At 51.6% G+C, this 20,465-nt stretch overlaps 1 pseudogene; it reads right to left on the reverse strand.

The window, feature by feature from the left end:
- Positions 1–1,361: 1,361 nt before the first annotated feature.
- The window catches only part of LOC136537180 (uncharacterized), a 28,980-nt pseudogene continuing 9,876 nt past the window's right edge, over positions 1,362–20,465 (reverse strand).

Consider the following 20,465-nt stretch of genomic DNA (forward strand, 5'->3'; position numbering starts at 1 on the left):
CTTGCTCCACTATCCCATGCCCCGCCGCAACCAGGGATGGGATTCTTGTCTCCCCTCAGCCGCCGCAGCCCGCTGACGCTCAGTCGCCCGACGCCACCGCCCACAATCGCTGCTAGGGTTTGGGTTTCGGTGATGGGATAGAGGAGGGAGCGGAGGAGTCGAGCCAGATGAGGAGAGTGAGAGCGGTCAATACCGGTCAACACGGCCTCCACCTCTAATTCCAACGGCAAGGGGCAACTGAGGTCATTTGCCACAGCGGACCCCACTCGTCAGGACAGCCAAACGGCGCAAATCAAACAGAAGGCGGACAGAATGGCGTGAGAGAGAAAAGTTTTTCGAGCTTGGACACTGACGATAGATCGAACTTTTTAGGGACATAGACGATTAGACCATCTTTTTTAATGGCATACAAGTAAAAGACTCTTCGTTTTATCGGCCTTTTATCTGGCCTATTTCTCCTTTTTCCTTCTTTTTTTACCTCCATACTCCATATATATACATACTCTACCTGAACTCTACCATATGCCGTGCTTATGTATGCGGTGCTTGTGTAGCTTTCCCAGATTGCACTGCTCCGGCACGCGAAAGACAGGGACAGATAAAAATAAATTTGAGAGGCCGGTGCACGGAAGATGGAATAGGCAAAATCGAATATGAGTTTCATATGGAGTCTAGTACCATCGCTAGTCTGAATTCAGATCGAACTATAAAAAATCATGTCTATCATAGGGAAAAAAATTGGGGATCAAACCTACGTTACGCTACATACTTTGATTATTAATAGTTTTCTCTACTTATTTCTTCTCCTCATATTTGTCTAATTTTGATTTTATTATTTTCTATTTGGGTTAGGATTAGAATTCATATTCAGTTTATTTGGGATAGAGTTAAATGCACCAGAGGTTCATTAACTTGTGAGGAGATTTCGGTTAGGTCCATCAACTGTTAAAGTGGCTTTTTGGGTCCATAAACTTTGTACGTCGTATCATCTAGATCCATACCTCTCCACGTTGGCTTCTCGTGCTGACGTGGCACGATGTCGTGGCCATGCAGACCAGCCGCAGCCCGGCGGCCCCGCGAGCAAGAAGCCGGTGGATGGCGCCGCGCCACTCCACTTTGGAAGCTTGTATGTCTCCAACCAGACCGAATTAGACTTTGGCACTTTAAGTAAAGTTGGAGATCTCGCGTAGCTCTACAACATTTGTTACTACCTCTTGTGCCAAAACTAAACGGATTCAGAGTTAAGAGGGGACAAAGATGGATGTTTCCGTGTATTTTTGCAGTAGTATTACATGAGTACAAAGCGCGGCCTCAGGGACGACGGCCGCTGCGGCTGCGACCTGCTGCTGCCGGTCCTGTTCCTACGCCACTACATCCTGCTCCTGCTCCACGGACACGTTGAGGAGAGATGACTCTGCTGGCTGCGACGACGTCGTAGTCGATGAGGACTCTTGCTGCGACGACGTCCAAGAGGACGCTTTGCCCCCACCGAGCTCGCCGGGCATTCCAGGAAACTTCGTAGCCGACGCCGCCAGCGTGGTCTGGCCGACGAGAGATCCGAGCGAGAGCACCTCCAGCTGAAAGAACGGCCGCTCGAACCGTTCACGGCCGGGACGTGGAGGGTGAGGTCGCCCGCGAGGTTGGACAGGCTCATCGCATCGTCAGTGAGGCTGTCGTCTTTCTTGGGGTAGCTCAGGAACGACTTGGCGAGGGCTGTCGGTGAGGCTGCCGTCGACGCGGGTGATCTGCCCCACCGTCAGGCTGCGGCGGGTGGCCGTGAAGGTGGTCTGCACATACAGGCACACGCGGGAGTGGCACGCCTTGGCCCCGACGCCGAGGCAGCCCACCATGCAAAGCTGCCCCGTGGATGCGCGCCACACTCCCTCGGCCGAGAGGGTCATGCCGCTGAGCCCGCTCCGCTTGCCCACCGAGTACTTGTACTCCCACGGAGGCACGGCGCGGAACACGGCCAACACCCTCGCCGAGCTCTCGCCGCTCGGGGCGTTCCTCGGCTCGCACCGAACGTCCTGCATCACGATGCTCACGTACATGAACGCACCGTCCGTCGCGTTGATCGCCTTGTTCGTCTCGAACGGACCGAGCCTTCGGCAGACCGCGTTCGTGGAGTTGCACCGCCAGTTCGGGACGACGGCGAGCACGTCCTCCGACGTGAACCGGTCGAGGATGCCGCAGAAGGAGTTGCCCTTGTACAGACCCCGACCGCCGCCGAGGATGTCGTCGCGGTAAGAGTGCGTGCTGCACGCTTTGTCCACGAGCTTCTCGGAGCCGAACTTGTAGTTGGAGTAGGCACCCAGCTGCGACAGCAGGTGCATGGCATCGAAGTAGGCGACATCCGACTTGGCGTTCGTGCTCGTCAGCTCGCCGCGCACGGCGCGCGTCGTCAGCGTCAGCGTCGTCGGGTACCGGAGCACGAGCAGTATGTTTTCGTCCTTGGTGTACACGCCCTCAAAGAGGATCTTAAGCTCGGTGCTCCCAGGCCACACCTTGAGCTCGGGCGACACGTACGGCCCCATCACCGGGCCAGTGCCGTTGCGGGAGACGGCGACGCCGAGCACGCCGCTGACGTTGAGGGTCGTCTTCCCTCGGTGGCCCATGTCGACGTGCGTGAGCATGAACGAGGCCAGCTGCAGCGGGTCAGGCGCCACTGAAAGGATCAAGATGCCCAAGAGGGGGGGTGAATTGGGCTAATTCTAAATTTTCTTGCAATAATCAAATCCTACGGATAGCCCAATTAACCCCTTATGCCTAGAAAAGTGTTTCTATCAAATTAACGCACAAAAGACTTGCAACCTATGTTCCAAACTTACTCTAGCATAGCAATTCTATGAATGTAAAGACAAGTATTGAATTGCTCAAAGTAAATACTTAAAGTAAATGCACAAAGTAAATGGAGAGAGGAACGCGACGATGTTTGGCTGAGGTATCGGAGAGTCGCCACTCTCCACTAGTCCTCGTTGGAGCACCCGCGCAAGGGTGTAGCTCCCCCTTGATCCGCGCAAGGATCAAGTGCTCTCTACGGGTTGATTCTTCGACACTCCGTCGCGGCGAATCACCCAAAGCCGCTCACAACTTGAGTTGGGTCACCCACAAGCTCCGCCGGGTGATCACCAAGCTCCCAATCACCACCAAGCCATCTAGGTGATGGCGATCACCAAGAGTAACAAGCACGAACTCTCACTTGACCATGCGAAGCCTAATGAGAAGATGGATGCACACTTGTCTACTCTTGATTCACTAATGAGGTTTCACTCTTGGATTCTCAAATCACAAACACCTCACTAGGACCTTGCTCTTCTTGGCACTCACAAACGTGTTTCTCAGCTGTTGGAATGAGCAAAAGTGACTCCACACACGAGTAGAGCTTCTATTTATAAGGCAGCCTGAAAAACAAACCGTTATGAGCTTCTGCGGGATGACCGGACGCTTCGATCGTTTTGACCGGACGCTCCGGTCAGTTCAACCCGCGCAACAGTTTTCAAGTGATGACCGAACGCTGTCAGGGTCTGGTCAGAACTGACCAGACGCGTCCGGTCGCTCTTGGATGCTTACTGTAATCGACCGGACGCTGGATACTCAGGGTCCGGTCACCACTGACCGGACGCGTCCGGTCACACTTTCTCAAGTCTAGACCCTTACTGGAGTCGACCGAACGCTGGCCCTCAGCGTTCGGTCACATTGACCTTCCAGCGTCCGGTCACACCAGACTTGTTCTCCTCGGTCAAATGAACTGACCAGACCCTGCGGCCAGCGTCCGGTCGCACCGGAGCCAGCGTCCGGTCAGTATTTGACCCTCCATTCACTTCCAACTCTCGATCATATGTGAATGAAGTTTGCTCCAAAGGATCTTAGGCATTCATAGGAGCTACCTAGAGCTAGTTTTAACAAGTGTGCACCACACCTAACTCACTAGACTCAACTAGGTCAAGCTACCCGTTCATACCCCCCTTAATAGTACGGCCAAAGGAAAAACAAAGTCCTAAACTATTCTAAGTGTCTCTCCAACTCCAATCGACACTTAGAACTAGTCATCCTTAACCTTATCGTCAATCCTTTGAAAACCAAAATGATTTCCATCGTAGGGGCATGACAACCTCGATTGCCCAATCGATCTCCATTACCATGACCTAACTTTATTTGCCTCTGCAAAACACACGTTAGTCATAGTAATCTTGCATTGTCATTAATCACCGAAATCCAACTAGGGGCCTAGATGCTTTCAATCTCCCCCTTTTTGATGATTGATGACAATACCACCTCGAGTATGTGAAAGAGTGAGGTTTTTGACGGGCTTGGTTCATATAAGCTTTTGTCGATAAGAACAAAAGTGTTAGTCAAGCTTATATGACCCAAGCCAACACAATGTACTCAAAGGATATTAATTAAGCATGAGTACAAATAACAAAGCTCATTTGCTTCGAAGTTTAAATGCAGAAGCAAAAGCAAATGAGCATAACACAAGTGATATGACATTTAAATAATGCAAAGTAGAAAGCACACATGTCATATATCACAATCACGTAGATAGCACTACCACATATATATAATAGTATGCATGAAAGTAAACACACGAATGCATAAGTAATAGTATATCACACAAATAAAACTCCAAATGTATATAATAAGCTAATACTAGATAACTAGCTCCCCCTAAATGTAGCTCCCCCTAAGACTACATACTCGAACTCCCTCTCCCCTTTGGCGTCAAACACCAAAACCTAGGGGTCGGTCGGCGGGGCTACAGCGGACGAGCCGGGCACTGAAGAACGTGGGGCAAGCTGGAACTGAGCACCATCATCATTTGACCCTGAGCTCTGAACTAACTGACCCTCTGTGGCAGGAAGTATCGCTGAAGCGGTCTGGGTCTGAGCTGGGGCTGGTGCTGCCTGTGAAGCTGCTAGTATGTCTATCGTAGGATCTGACGAGGCGACAAACGAGGGGAGCCTCTGAGTAGTCACAGCGACTGGGGCTACTTTAGACGGACCGGCAGTATGCATATGAGGCGGAGTAGGCATGCCGGTCAACTCGCTAAAGGATGCTCCAAGACTCCTGGAGACTGACGTGTCAGGCACGAATAGCGAGGAAGACTGCTCTGGTGTGAAGCCCGTCTGAAGTGGAGTGAACTGCGAGGCTACCACGGGTGAGGCTAACCACTGGGACACCTGTACAAGAGGTGAAGCAAACTGAGCTGGAGGCTATCCCTGACTCTGAAGCCCACTGGGCTGTACCGCTGGAGTCGTCGAAGTGGTGGCAAGCGGAGCAAGCTGGGGCGAAAGCTATGGCTGTGGGGCCCCAAGAGTTGTCACTACATGCTGCATGAAACCCATAAGCTGCTGCTACAAGAGTATCTACTGCTGATGCATCTGCTGCTGCTGCTGCATGGCCTGCTGCTGCCTCTAGAACTCGTCCTGTCGAGTCTGAAACTGGGCAAAAGTAGCAGCTGTCTCCTGTGCCTGTCTATCCTGTGTCTGCTGCATCCGCTCAAGAATAGTAATGAGAGCGGGGTCTGTCTATGGAGCAGGTGGAGCAGAACTAGAGCTACTGGCCTCTGCATCGTGTCTGCGTGGAGGCATATGAGGAATAGGCAGGTAGTCGTCATCAGAACTGTCACTATACTCGCACACCTCCTGCTGTGCCTCTAGCTCCTCCTCCTCAGTGGCTGCAATCCCTCTGATGATTTCATCCTGCTGAGCAGCGGACTCTGGAACGTCGGGACGACGGCTAGGCTGTCTGGGTGCCTGAGGAGTGGTGTGTATGATCCTCTGTGACAGGTTGTAAGCTAGGAACTCTATGGTGGCACCTGTATACTCATCCATCATACCAGGGGGCTTATCAAGCACTACTCTGCGGATGAGGAACGTGATCCAGTGAGCATAGGGAAGCTGCCTGCGACCCTTGAATCCCTCAGCTATAGTATCCTCCATCTCTGAAAGAAGGAGGTCCCAGATATCAAATACTATCTGCTGCATCAGGGCATTAAGAAGCCAGAGCTGTAAGCGAGTCAGGCCCTCTCTATATCCCAACCTGAGAAGCAGTGTCCTCCTAATAATGGCCTCTAGCACTCTCATTGTAGGAGTCAAGTCACTGGGGTTCCTGCTCGACCCCTCTCCAAAAGGCTCCTTGAAGCAATGTCGCACTAAATCTGTAGGAGGCACCAACCCTCCATGAGGACGCCTGGGAGGCTCCTGCTGTCCATAACACACCTCATGCATCTTGACAGGCTGCTCTTGTAGCCTCAGTATCTCTCTGGCCCTGCCACTCGTCACTCTGTAGTCTTTGCCTCTGAAAGCAAAGTGAATGAATCTGTGATGTGGATCGATGAAGAGTGAAGCATAAAACTGACGAACCCAAGATGGTACATATATCCCTGTCCGTCCAATCAAATCTATCAGTCTTGGCAAATATGATAAGTAAGGCTGAATGTGCTCTCCGGCTGCTGCCACAATAGACTCTATCCGACAGACTCTCTGAGATCTGAACACTGCCCCACTGTTGAGATAAGCATTGTAGAAATCTTCCTGCAGTGGCGTGTAGAAACCCTCAGCTGCTCTCTCATCCCTCCTCGGAGGAAACCAAACCTCAAACTCAACAAAATGCAGCTGCTGAACCTGCCTGGCTGTAGCAGCCCTCAAGTCGAGGTGTACCACTGGAGGTGGACCCTGTGGTCTAGGTGGAGGACGTGATCCCCTCCGCTGTGTCGGTGGCCTCAGCGAGACTGGTACACGGGTCCATCCAGAGCGACGAAGCTGGGATGCCGGCTCTATCTCCTCGGCCTCCTAGGTCTGCTATGCCTGCTCGCCCTCCTGAGTCTGCTGAACTAGCTCCTGCTCGGCTGACTGACCCTCCTCAATGGCAACCCGTCGGCCTGCAAACGTGGTAGTCCTAGCTGGACTACCGTGACGACGCTCAACCTCCTCAATCGCAGCTCTGACTGCTGGTGAAACTGGCTGATCTGCAATGACAACTCCGCTACGGGCACCGCCTCTCTCGGCACGCTCTGCAGCCTCTATAACAGCTGCTGCTCTCGCTGTCTCTGCGTCGGGGTACTTTCGCTTCTTGGATGTCACCTGCTTGGTTGACTTGCCCTTCGATCCGGCTGGCTGGCGAGGCAGGGGCCTCCGATCATCATCACCTGGGCCACCACCAACGTTCTTGGTGCGAGCCATCTAAACTGACAAGATGATGAACTGCCGCTGATGAAGATCAACTGTCAAACTGCCGCTTTCGAGGCTTGGCCTCGGTCCATACTCGCGAGCTTGGCCCTGAGTTATCTGACAACAGACACACGAAACTCAGCGGCATGACACGCTGCACGATAGAATAGATGGAGATACAAATAAATACAATATTTCTAATAGATGTGAAACCCTAATAGAGAAAGCAATGTAGATGCGAACTTGAATCGAATGGCTTTCTACCTGACGAACAGCGATTCAAGAAAAGATGAGATGTCACGCGAGGGATCCTCGGAACTGAGCTAGGGTTAGGGTATTCGAAGCACTATGAGGAATTGGCTGTGGATCAGTGACAATGACGAAGTTCAGGTTGCAGCGCAAAAGATGAGTAGCCTGATGAATCGGCAGAAAAGAAAGGCTTACCAAGGGTTAGGGCTAGACGACTCCGGCAAGAGGCAGAGCAGGGGCGTGGATAGGGCAACTCTGGCGAGCTACGGTGGCGTGTGGCTGGCGTGGGGGCCGAGCATGGTGGCGTGTGTGGCCGGGGCATAGAGCTCGGCCGTGAGCTAGGCTGTGGCAGCGCGCCGTGCTAGATGGCGGCGTTGGCGTGGGCTGTGCTGGCGCGGTGGTGCGCGGTAAGGCTCTGGTGGAGCTAGCTGGGCGGTGGCGCGGCGAGGCTACGGCGGCGCGATTTGGCGACGGCTCAGGCTAGGGCACGGCGGGATGCGGCGGTGCTGGGAGCTATTTGGATTAGGTCAAAGAAAAACAAGCCCGAAGGCACGGTTAAATGAGGGTCCCGAACGCGATAGAGAAGGAAACAGAAAAGAGTCCTGAAAACACGCGAGATCCACTGACCGGACGCTCCGGTGGTAGCGACCAGACGCTATCACCCAGCGTCCAATCGATTCCAGAGAGGTCCAAATCCTCTGGAATCGGGACCGGACGCGTCCGGTGGTCCATGACCGGACGTAGGCAGGGTCCGGTCAGTACAACTTGTGCAACCTTCGATCGACCGGACGCTGGATCCCCTCCTGACCGGACGCACAGACGCAGCGTCCGGTCACTCCATCGACAGCAGTTCACCTCCTGTGAACTGACCGGACGCTGGACAGCAGCGTCTGGTGCACCTTTTCCAGCAAATCTTCAAACTTCCTTCTCGCTGCCTGTTCCTAATCAAGTCCCAACTCGAATAAGATCCAAATAAACACCAATTAGGACTGATGTGAGTGACCTCTCTCAAACCCTCGTATTTCTCAAAATATTTTGCCTTAGGCTATAATTCTTTTTAAGAAAATAGGCAACAAGAGGGCAAATGGAACAAAACGACAAAACAACATTCATGCATATGCAATACTTGTAAGTAAATCTAGTTGCTTGTCAAGTTTGATCCAAGGTTAAGCTTCTTCACACGCTTTTCGATGGTTATCTTAACCATGTTAGACAAGCCCTATATGCATTGCCACAAATTAAGCATGTTGTATATTACAATGAATGCAAGGGACAACACAAGCTCAATTTTTAGTGAAGTTACTAAAACCAAGTACATTGAGCTCATTCCGCAATCTACAAAATGTAGCCTCATCTAGCGGTTTAGTGAAGATATCCGCTAATTGATCTTCGGATCTAACACCTTCTAGTGATATATCATTTTTAGCCACATGATCTCTTAGAAAATGATGGCGGATATCTATATGCTTGGTGCGAGAGTGTTGAACTAGATTATTTGCAAGTTTTACCGCACTTTCATTGTCGCACAAAAGAGGTACTTTCTCTAGAACTACTCCATAGTCTAGCAAAGTTTGTTTCATGTATAATATTTGTGCACAACAAGCACCCGCGGCAATGTATTCCGCTTTGGCGGTGGACAAAACCACACTATTTTGTTTCTTAAAGGACCAAGACACAAGTGATCTACCAAGCAAGTGGCACCCTCTAGATGTGCTCTTTCTATCAACTTTGCATCCGGCGTAATCCGAATCGGAATAGCCAATTAATTCAAAAAAAGCTCCTTTGGGATACCAAAGGCCAATGCTTGGTGTGTGCTTAAGATACCTAAGGATTCTTTTTACGGCAATTAAATGAGTTTCCTTAGGACTAGCTTGAAATCTAGCACACATACACACACTAAACATGATGTCGGGCCTAGATGCGGTTAAATATAACAAGCTACCAATCATAGAATGGTAGAGAGTTTGATCAACCGGGTTACCTCCCTCATCTAGGTCGAGATGTCCATTGGTAAGCATTGGTGTCTTGATTGGCTTACATTCATCCATCTTGAATCTCTTGAGAAGATCTTTTGTGTATTTCTCTTGAGAGATGAAGATGCCTTCTTTCATTTGCTTGACTTGAAAACCAAGAAAGAATGTAAGCTCACCAATCATTGACATCTCAAACTCCTTCGACATCAATTCACCAAATTCTTTGCATGAGTCTTCATTTGATGATCCAAAGATGATATCATCAACATATACTTGACAAATGAAGATATGCCCATCAAGCTTCTTGGTGAATAGTGTAGTGTCGACCTTCCCAATGGTGAAGCCCTTCTCAATGAGGAAGTCCCGAAGGCGCTCATACCAAGCTCTTGGGGCTTGCTTAAGCCCATATAGTGCCTTGGACAACCTATAAACATGATTAGGATATCTAGGGTCTTCAAACCTGGGAGGTTGATCAACATAGACTAGTTCATTAATAAAGCCATTTAAGAATGCACTTTTCACATCCATTTGATATAGTTTCATTTCATGATGTGATGCATATGCAAGTAGGATACGAATGGCTTCTAATCTTGCAACCGGTGCAAAGGTCTCTCCAAAATCCAAGCCTTCAACTTGAGAGAACCCCTTTGCAACTAGTCTTGCCTTGTGTGGGGGTATTAACCCCTATACCCTTACGGCTAAGCTTGGGCTGGCCCGGATCGATGGGTCCAGTCCACCTGAAAGATGACGTGCGGCCCAGTTAACCTGATCGGAGTCCCGCACAAGGAATCAAGACGGATTTGGCGACCAAGCAGGATCCTGGTCGGTTAGAATAGGAATCCTTATCCGGCCACATATGACAATTGTAACTGACTAGGATTAGTTTCCAGATCTGTAACCCTGCCCCCCGGACTATATAAGGTGGGTAGGGGACCCCCTCTAAAAAATCATCTCTCATTGACATACAGCAATACAAATCAGACGCAGGACGTAGGTATTATGCCTTCTTGGCGGCCGAACCTGGATAAAACCTCGTGTCTGTCTTGCGTCACCGCCTTGTTTGGGGCTTGCGCATCTGTCTGCCGATAATCTACTACCTTGGGCATACCCCTAGGTAGACTGCCAACCATATTTCGTCGACAGTGGCACGCCAGGTAGGGGGTGTGCGTACTGCTCTCCAAGCAAACAAGATGGTCATCATCTCCGGCTCCATGGCTACGCCCAATGGCCTCACGTTCACCGTCGGCCAGATCACTTGGACCACCGGCCCTAACGTCTCCATCGCCATGACCATGGAGGAGGTGTGTATTCAACCCGCGCCGACGACTACTTCACCTGCATCGGCTACGGCTCCGACCACGGTGAACGCGGCTCCGACCACGGTGAACACGGCTCAGACCACGACGAACACGGCTCCGACCATGATGGATCTGGCTCTGACCATGGTACATCTGGCTCCGACCACGCCTACAGCCACGCCGACAACCCGTCATCCGCTTCCCCGCTACAGAGGAAAGCAGATCGACGACACCGACCTGCTCGACTCCATCGATCGGGTCGGCATCAAACTCGCTGAAACCCTAGCTCTGGTAAGTATGATTCAAAGCCAACCTAATGAGCAGGTAACAGCTCCCCACAACAGATCTATCCGACTAGCTCGGGCCAGTCGTCCTGCACGGCTTGGAACAGATCTTGTGGTCGTATCTACTCCTGAGGGGCGCTCCGCTCATCGCCAGCCAGCCTTCGCGATGGGCCTCTGACTCTGCGAGTACGAAGTCCCGATGGAGAACCACCAGGTCCAGCCCTACGGCCTGCGAAACGCTGCCTCCAGCTACGCGTACAACCTACGACGCCGCTCGGATCTATGTCCTATACACCGATCTCGTCCGAAGCCATGCAACATCGTCAACATGGTCCGGATTGAAGATTATCAAGAAGGATCCGTCCACACAGTCCGAGAGGGTGACTCCAGCTCCTCATCCAGCATCGCATCCAACGCATCTGTCCACACCGAGCTTCAGCGTCACGAAGATGAAGGCGTCAAATACGATCTGGATCTACCAGACCACGCCCCGGGTTTCCCCCAATTTCCGTCTTTCCCGCCAAGACGAGGGGATTTGATCCATGTTGTCAGCAACGACGAGCCGCCAGCAGTTGGTGAAACAGAACAAGAAAAGACTGCACGCGAAGCACGCAATATTGACCGGTTTAATCGCCGGCAAATCGAAGCTAAAGCAGACCAGGAGGCACGACGCATAAGGCTCCGACCACGTGACCTCAACAATGCTTTCGACAGGGTGGGGGACAAACAAGTCTTCAAGACCCCAAGCGCCAACGTAGCCATCGCCATGGCGACAATGCAGCGGTTGCCCAACACTCTCGAGACCCAAGCAGTCCGTGATGACATACAAGCTTATCTGACAGCTGCTATGGCTCAGACCGCAGAGATGAATCAAGCCCGGGCTCCATCCGTTTCTGTCGAATCAAGCCACAGCCACCAATACTCAAGTCGCTCATAGCCACTCAACCAACGTGGCTCGCGCAATAACGACCCATCGGACAACCGTCAAGGCAGAAACGGTGGTCATGATGGTGGTCGGGACGACAACCGCCACCGGGAGGATAACCGCCATGACGTTCGAGGTGACAACCACCGAGATAACCGCGACAATCGCCGTGATAACCACGGTCGTAGGGCTAATCCAGATGGCAATCGAGATCGCCGCGATGGCAATAACGATCTCCGCCATTACCTCGTCGGACGTGATCTGCGCGCTCGCATCAACCAGAGAGCCAACGATCGTGCATCCCATGAAAGCTATCGCCGTATGGAATATGACACCGCCCACGGCCCGCCGGGTTTGAAGCAGTTCACTCCACACCTTCGCCAAGTCATATGGCCCAAGAATTTCAAACTCGAGAAACTTCAGAAGTACGACGACAAGGAAAACCCCAAATTATGGGTCATGCTCTACGAAACTGCGTGCCGCTCAGCCATGGCTGACGAGCACGTCATGTCTAACTACTTCCCAGTCGCTGTTGGTCATGCGGGTCACCAATGGCTGGTTAGCTTGCCAGCGAATTATTTTGACTCTTGGCAGGAGCTCAGGCAGGCCTTCATCGACAATTTCATCGCTACTTGTGAACAACCCGGCAACAAGTACGATCTGCAACAGATCCGAGATCGGAAGGATGAACCACTGCGCGAGTACGTTCGGCGTTTCTCGGAGATGCGCATCAAGGTCCCATCAATCTCCGACAACGAAGCAATCGAGGCTTTCGTCACCGGCCTCCGGTTCCATGACGCCCTAAGAGACAAGCTCCTCCGGAAGAGACCCGAATCAGTAACAGCGCTTTTGGCCACCGCTAAGAAATACGCGGACGCTGACGACGCTAAAAAGATAATCGTTGAAGAAGCAGCAAGGGTTCCACGCTCTGACCACCCTCCACACCACGACGATTACCGTGGCAATCGTGGTCGGAACGACAATTTTGACCGCCACAACCAGCGCAACGACTCCCGCGACCATCGTGATCAACGTAATCAGCGGTGCAACCGCCGTGACGATTACAGGAGCAAGCGCGCTCGGGAAGACGACGGCGAGGTCAATACCGTGAAAAAGGGTGGCGGACGTCGTAACTACGAGGACGACTACGCCAAAGCATTGAAGGGGCCCTGCCAACTCCATCCTAAGTCGAACCACACCATGGAGAATTGCCGCGTCCTCAAGACTATCTACACGCGTCAACAGGCTCCGGATACGTCCGACAAGCCTAACGACGCGGGGAACAGCGCAACGAGGACAACGACGACGACGATGCAGACCCTCGTCATAAATACGTCAAGCCGACTGATCGCGTGCACACCATCATCGGCGGCAAGGTGTCCATTGAGACCAAACAAGAACGCAAGCTGCTCGCCCGCGCTTGCTTGAACGTGGCAAACACCGACAACCTTCTCACCGATCCGTGGCTTCCTCCGTGGTCTCACCGTGAAATCTACTTCAGCAGGAAGGACCAATGGGCCACCATACCCGAGCCAGGGCGTTTTCCCCTGGTCCTCGATCCTTGTATCAACAAGGTTCAATTCGACAGGGTACTGATAGACAGCGGCAGCTCCATTAATATACTGTTCAAGAACAGCCTGCCCGCTCTGAAAATAGCCCAGGCGGACCTGAAGCCGTACGAGGCACAGTTCTGGGGTGTTGTCCCCGGACAGAGCTCCACACCTCTCGGGCAGATCACGCTACCTGTGCAATTTGGGACTCCGGACCACTTTCGCACCGACTATGTCAACTTCGTGGTCGCTGACTTCGACGGCACCTACCATGCTATTCTTGGTCGACCGTCGCTCACCAAGTTCATGGCCATACCTCATTACAGGTATCTGGTGCTCAAGATGCCTACTGAGAAAGGAGTTTTAACCCTCAGGGGCAACGTATACGCAGCTTATACCTGCGAGGACGATAGCTTCAAAATAGCAGAGGCCCACGACCTCTCTATTCGCATGGCCGAGACCATGCTCGACGCTAAGAAAACCTCGGCCGATCACCTGGAGATCCCAGAGCTCGAGGCTCCGCGTAAGAACATCAGGTCCAAGGAGCACAAGACAATCCAGCTGGTCGAGGGCGATCCCAGCAAAACAGCCCTCATCGGGGCCGACCTGGATCCCAAATAGGAAGACGCGCTCGTCAAGTTCTTGAGGGGCAACGTGGATGTGTTTGCATGGAAACCTTCCGACATGCCCGGTGTACCTCGGGACTTGATTGAGCACTCCTTAAATGTCAACAGCAGGGCCAAACCAATCAAGCAGAAGCTACGACGGTTCGCTCGCGACAAAAAGGAGGCGATTAGGGTAGAAGTTACACGGCTTTTGGCAGCCGGATTTATCAAAGAAGTGTATCATCCGGAATGGTTAGCCAACCCGGTTCTTGTACGCAAAAAGAATAATGAATGGAGAATGTGCGTTGATTACACTGATCTCAACAAACACTGCCCTAAGGACCCCTTTGGCTTACCTCGCATAGACGAGGTCATAGATTCAACCACCGGTTGCGAGCTGCTTTCCTTTCTCGATTGCTACTCTGGTTATCACTAGATCGCTCTCAAAAAGGACGACCAGATCAAGACATCTTTCATCACACCTTTTGGCGCCTACTGCTACACAACTATGTCGTTCGGGCTCAAAAACGCTGGTGCTACCTACCAACGCGCTATACAGGCCTGCCTCAACGACGAGATAAAAGACGGCCTCATCGAGGCTTACGTCGACGATGTAGTTGTCAAAACCAAGGAAGCACATACCCTTGTTGACAATCTAGAACGCACCTTCGCAGCCCTTAACACATTCCAATGGAAATTAAACCCAAAGAAGTGCATCTTTGGTGTCCCTTCTGGCATATTGCTCGGCAACGTCGTCAGTTACGACGGCATACGCCCTAACCCGGAGAAAGTCAAAGCTGTCTTAGACATGAAGCCCCCAAAAAAGGTGAAGGATGTCCAGAAGCTTACCGGCTGCATGGCTGCTCTAAGCCGTTTCATATCAAGATTAGGAGAAAAAGGACTACCGTTCTTCAAACTGCTCAAAGCGCCCAAGAAGTATGAGTGGTCGGAGGAAGCAGACGCTGCCTTCACGCAGCTGAAACAATACCTCACGTCACCTCCGGTACTTATTGCTCCCAGAGAAGACGAAACTCTCCTACTTTACATTGCGGCAACCGATCGGGTGGTTTCCACTACAATGGTGGTCGAGCGCGACGAGCCGGGCCACGCCTACAAGGTACAGTGGCCAATTTATTTCATTAGTGAGGTACTCAACGAATCCAAGATCAGGTACCCACAGATTCAGAAACTGCTCTACGCCATACTGATAACATCCCGAAAGTTGAGACATTACTTCGACGGATATCGTGTGGTGGTCATGACCGAGTATCCTTTGGGGGACATCATTCGCAATAAGGATGCGAACGGACGCATCGTCAAATGGGCAATGGAGCTATGCCCCCTTTCCTTGGAATTTGCAAGCCGTACTACAATCAAGTCTCAGGCACTCGTCGATTTCATCGTCGAGTGGACAGACTTAAGCACGCCTGTCTCTCCGGGATCCGACGAATATTGGACGATGTACTTCGACGGTTCTCTCAACATTGACGGTGCGGGAGCAGGAGTTCTTTTCGTGTCACCATCCAAGGAGCAGCTCCGGTATGTCCTCAGGATTTATTTCCCAGCATCTAATAATGCCGCCGAGTATGAAGCATGCCTGCATGGTCTACGCATCGCGGTTGAGCTTGGAGTTAAACGTCTCTATGTCTACGGAGATTCGGCTCTGGTCATCAACCAACTCAACAAGGACTGGGACACGACCAGTGAAAAGATGGACGCATATTGCAAATCGATAAGAAAGCTGGAAGGCAGGTTCTATGGCATTGAGTACATACACGTGGTCCAGGACAAGAACCAGGCAGCGGATGCGTTGTCAAAGTTAGGATCATCCCGAGCCAAAATCCCACATGGCGTATTCGTCCAAGACCTGCTCATGCCTTCCATTGAAGACGAAGATTCAACGACCAACAAAGTTTCAGACCAGCAATTAGTGGCTACGGTTCCGGCGCCAAGCACAACCGAGCCGCTTCCGACCACTCATGAGCCGGACTGGAGAACGCCTTTCATCAAGTACTTGACAGATGGTAGCGGTTATATCGATCGAACAGAAAATGAGTGCCTGATGCGTCGTAGTAAGCAGTATCTGCTCGTCGATGGCAAGTTATGGCGCAAAAACGCTAAGGAGGAAATCTTGATGAAGTGTATAACCCAGGAGGAAGGCGAGCATCTCCTAGACCAAATCCACTCTGGCTCCTGCGGCAACCACGCGGCCTCAAGAACACTGGTCGGTAAGGCTTTCCGAGCAGGGTTCTATTGGCCGTCAGCAGTGGCCGACGCAGAGAAGCTAGTCCGCCGCTGTGAGGGTTGTTAGTTCTTCTCCAAGAGAATCCATGTACCAGCACATGAGATCCAGACGATTCCAGCCTCTTGGCCCTTCGCATGCTGGGGACTGGACATGATCGGGCCTTTCAAACCAGCTCCTGGGAAATTTACATGCGTCTTCGTGCTAATTGATAAGTTTTCTAAGTGGATAGAATACATGCCTCTGGTATAGGCATCCTCAGAGAAAGCTGTCACATTCCTCGACCAGGTCATCCACCGTTTCGGCGTGCCCAACAGCATCATTACTGATCTGGGTACTCAGTTCACCGGGAACGCTTTTTGGGACTTCTGCGATGAAAGGAGCATAGTTGTAAAATACGTCTCGGTGGCGCATCCTAGAGCTAATGGACAAGTCGAGCGGGCAAATGGCATGATCTTGGACGCATTGAAGAAGAGGATGTATAGAGAAAACGATAAAGCTCCTGGAAGATGGCTCAAGGAGTTACCAGCCGTGGTCTGGGGCCTCCGAACTCAGCCCAGTCGTAACACCGGCGTCTCACCATACTTTATGGTTTACGGCGCTGAGGCAGTCCTCCCACCAGATATAGCTTTCAGATCAGCACGGGTAGAGAACTTCGACGAAGGCAAGGTCAATGAAGTACGGGAGCTAGAAGTCAACAGCGCAGAGGAGAAAAGGCTTGATTCTTGCGTACGCACGGCCAAATACCTTGCTGTTTTGTGCAGGTACTACAACAAGAACGTTAAAGAGCGTTTCTTCGTGGTCGGGGACTTAGTCCTGAAGTGGAAGATGAACCAGGCTGGTGTCCACAAACTCGCAACCCCATGGGAGGGACCCTTCATGATTAAGGAAGTCACACGTCCAACGTCTTACAGGTTAGCTCATCTGGATGGCACGGACGTACCGAACTCATGGCACATCGACAAGCTTAGACGTTTCTATGCTTAACTACTGAGATATGTACTCCACTTGCATTTTTGATTTACTTTACTAAAGAACTATGATTTCCCCGACCACTCTAATGTGTCGCTCCGAATTTTATGGTTATTCCAACTTAAGCCAGTACAAGCCGACCACCACTCCTTCTATGGTTTTCGGAGCAGGCCCTGTCTCCGGTTCCTCCCAACACGTGCACGGGATCCGCTCTCTACGTTGCGGGTGATCGGCGGGTCCCCCCTGGTTTGACTTGTCTGCATCCACGTGTGCACAGGTCATAGTACCTCACACTCCGACCACATGCCAGACTAGGGCCGCACAAACTTGACAGGATAATGTGTCGAGCAAAACGGTACAACTAAACAGAACGTTAACACGTTCCCACTTAGTTACACCAACAAAAAATTTCAAGCTTAAAGTGCGTTTTGTATAAAACAAACAAGCTTATAATGATATACAGTTACGTTATTACAAGCTTGCCTGAAGAGGCTTAAGTTTACAATAACACAACTATGTCCTCCTTCTACAGCTCTAAGCCTATTACATTGGCTGGTCAGGGCGCATGGTATTTTCTGCTCGCCGCCTCTGATACCCTACTCGAGTCTCGGGGACTCTTGAGCTAGTCAAGCTGAAGGGGATGGCCCCGCTAGTGCCTGGCTGGTCGAGACCGCAGGCTTCGTTGGTTGGCTTGCAGCTGATGGCATTTCCAGCTGGCTTGTCGATGGCATACCCTGCACAGGTGCTGTCCCACCTCCGCATAGGTTAATATCGCCAATTATCTTTGACGACAAGTCCAGCTGGGCCGTTCGAAGCTCTTCGGCCTTGTCTGGGTCTATCTCCTTCGGGTACCCAGCCTCCAAGCATCTGAGATCGATCAGGGGGTAGTGAGCACGCACCATGCTTAGCACATGGGCACCCGTGTACTCACCCACCTCCTTCACAGCGCAGAGGAGAAAAGGCTTGATTCTTGCGTACGCACGGCCAAATACCTTGCTGTTTTGTGCAGGTACTACAACAAGAACGTTAAAGAGCGTTTCTTCGTGGTCGGGGACTTAGTCCTGAAGTGGAAGATGAACCAGGCTGGTGTCCACAAACTCGCAACCCCATGGGAGGGACCCTTCATGATCAAGGAAGTCACACGTCCAACGTCTTACAGGTTAGCTCATCTGGATGGCACGGACGTACCGAACTCATGGCACATCGACAAGCTTAGACGTTTCTATGCTTAACTACTGAGATATGTACTCCACTTGCATTTTCGATTTACTTTACTAAAGAACTATGATTTCCCCGACCACTCTAATGTGTCGCTCCGAATTTTATGGTTATTCCAACTTAAGCCAGTACAAGCCGACCACCACTCCTTCTATGGTTTTCGGAGCAGGCCCTGTCTCCGGTTCCTCCCAACACGTGCACGGGATCCGCTCTCTACGTTGCGGGTGATCGGCGGGTCCCCCCTGGTTTGACTTGTCTGCATCCACGTGTGCACAGGTCGTAGTACCTCACACTCCGACCACATGCCAGACTAGGGCCACACAAACTTGACAGGATAATGTGTCGAGCAAAACGGTACAACTAAACAGAACGTTAACACGTTCCCACTTAGTTACACCAACAAAAAATTTCAAGCTTAAAGTGCGTTTTGTATAAAACAAACAAGCTTATAATGATATACAGTTACGTTATTACAAGCTTGCCTGAAGAGGCTTAAGTTTACAATAACACAACTATGTCCTCCTTCTACAGCTCTAAGCCTATTACATTGGCTGGTCAGGGCGCATGGTATTTTCTGCTCGCCGCCTCTGATACCCTACTCGAGTCTCGGGGACTCTTGAGCTAGTCAAGCTGAAGGGGATGGCCCCGCCAGTGCCTGGCTGGTCAAGACCGCAGGCTTCGTTGGTTGGCTTGCAGCTGATGGCATTTCCAGCTGGCTTGTCGATGGCATACCCTGCACAGGTGCTGTCCCACCTCCGCATAGGTTAATATCGCCAATTATCTTTGACGACAAGTCCAGCTGGGCCGTTCGAAGCTCTTCGGCCTTGTCTGGGTCTATCTCCTTCGGGTACCCAGCCTCCAAGCGTTTGAGATCGATCAGGGGGTAGTGAGCACGCACCATGCTTAGCACATGGGCACCCGTGTACTCACCCGCCTCCTTCACGAAGTCTTGGAACCATCCCCATGCTTGCTTGCATCTCTCGACCAGTCCGAGCTAGGGCGTCCTTAGCTCTTCCTCTGTGAGCGCCGGGTCGATAAGGTCGAGGACGGGCACAATGCCAGTTGCCATTTCTTGGCATCGCTTGTTCCACGTGTTCCGCTCCTCGGTGGCCTTAAGGCATTGTGCTTTCAAGTCGTCACGCTCCTTGATCATGGCCTCCAGGTGCCTCTTGGCATTGACTTTCAAAACTGAAAACAGTACAAGCATCAAACGTGATGACACGACAAGGCAAGGTGGGCAATAGAATGAGAAAGGTGGTCTGGAGTGCTTACTTTTCAGGTCGTCCTTCATTCTGTTAGTGTGGTCTTGGAGTTCCGACTGGCTGCGTGCCAGTTTCTCGTTGTCCTCCTTCAGGCGACCACATTCTGCAAGCACACGGCTGTTCTCCCCCTGGAGGCGGGTCACTTCAGCTTCTAAACCTGCATTACAGCTATTACTGCCAAGAACAAAATAACACAAGTCCCGCACTTGCTATGATACGGTAAAAACTTACCTGTTTTCTCCCGCTCTTTGTTTTTGAGCTGGCCGACCAGGTTTCGGTTTTGTGCTTCTTGGTCTGTCCTCTCCTGGTCGGCGGCTTCAAGTTGGCGCCGTAGGCGTTCCACTTCAGCCGTCAGCTCCTTATTGGTCGTCATGATTCCCTCTATCTGGTCGAAGCACCTTTTTCAGTATCTTGCAGTTTTCATCAAGTCCTGCATACAGACAGGCTACGTCAGACAGTTCGACTACACAACAGGGTCAAGGACTCAAGCCAAATATACCTGGACTTCCGTCACCAGACGCTTGGCCGCCCGTTCGACTTTTAAGGTCTCTTCGACCTCTCAGATTTCCTCGTGCATGACCCATTCATCGTTCCGATAGCGCGACACATATACATGTTGTCGCCTATCTTGGGGATGGCCCAGGACTTCTTCCACTTCATCCTCTTCAGCCTCCTGTTCGGGAGGCGGCACTGGTCTGGAGTTCGCAGACTCCAC

Source organism: Miscanthus floridulus, chromosome 2 (genome assembly GCF_019320115.1).
Source record: "Miscanthus floridulus cultivar M001 chromosome 2, ASM1932011v1, whole genome shotgun sequence".
NCBI classification, from domain to species: Eukaryota; Viridiplantae; Streptophyta; class Magnoliopsida; order Poales; family Poaceae; genus Miscanthus; species Miscanthus floridulus.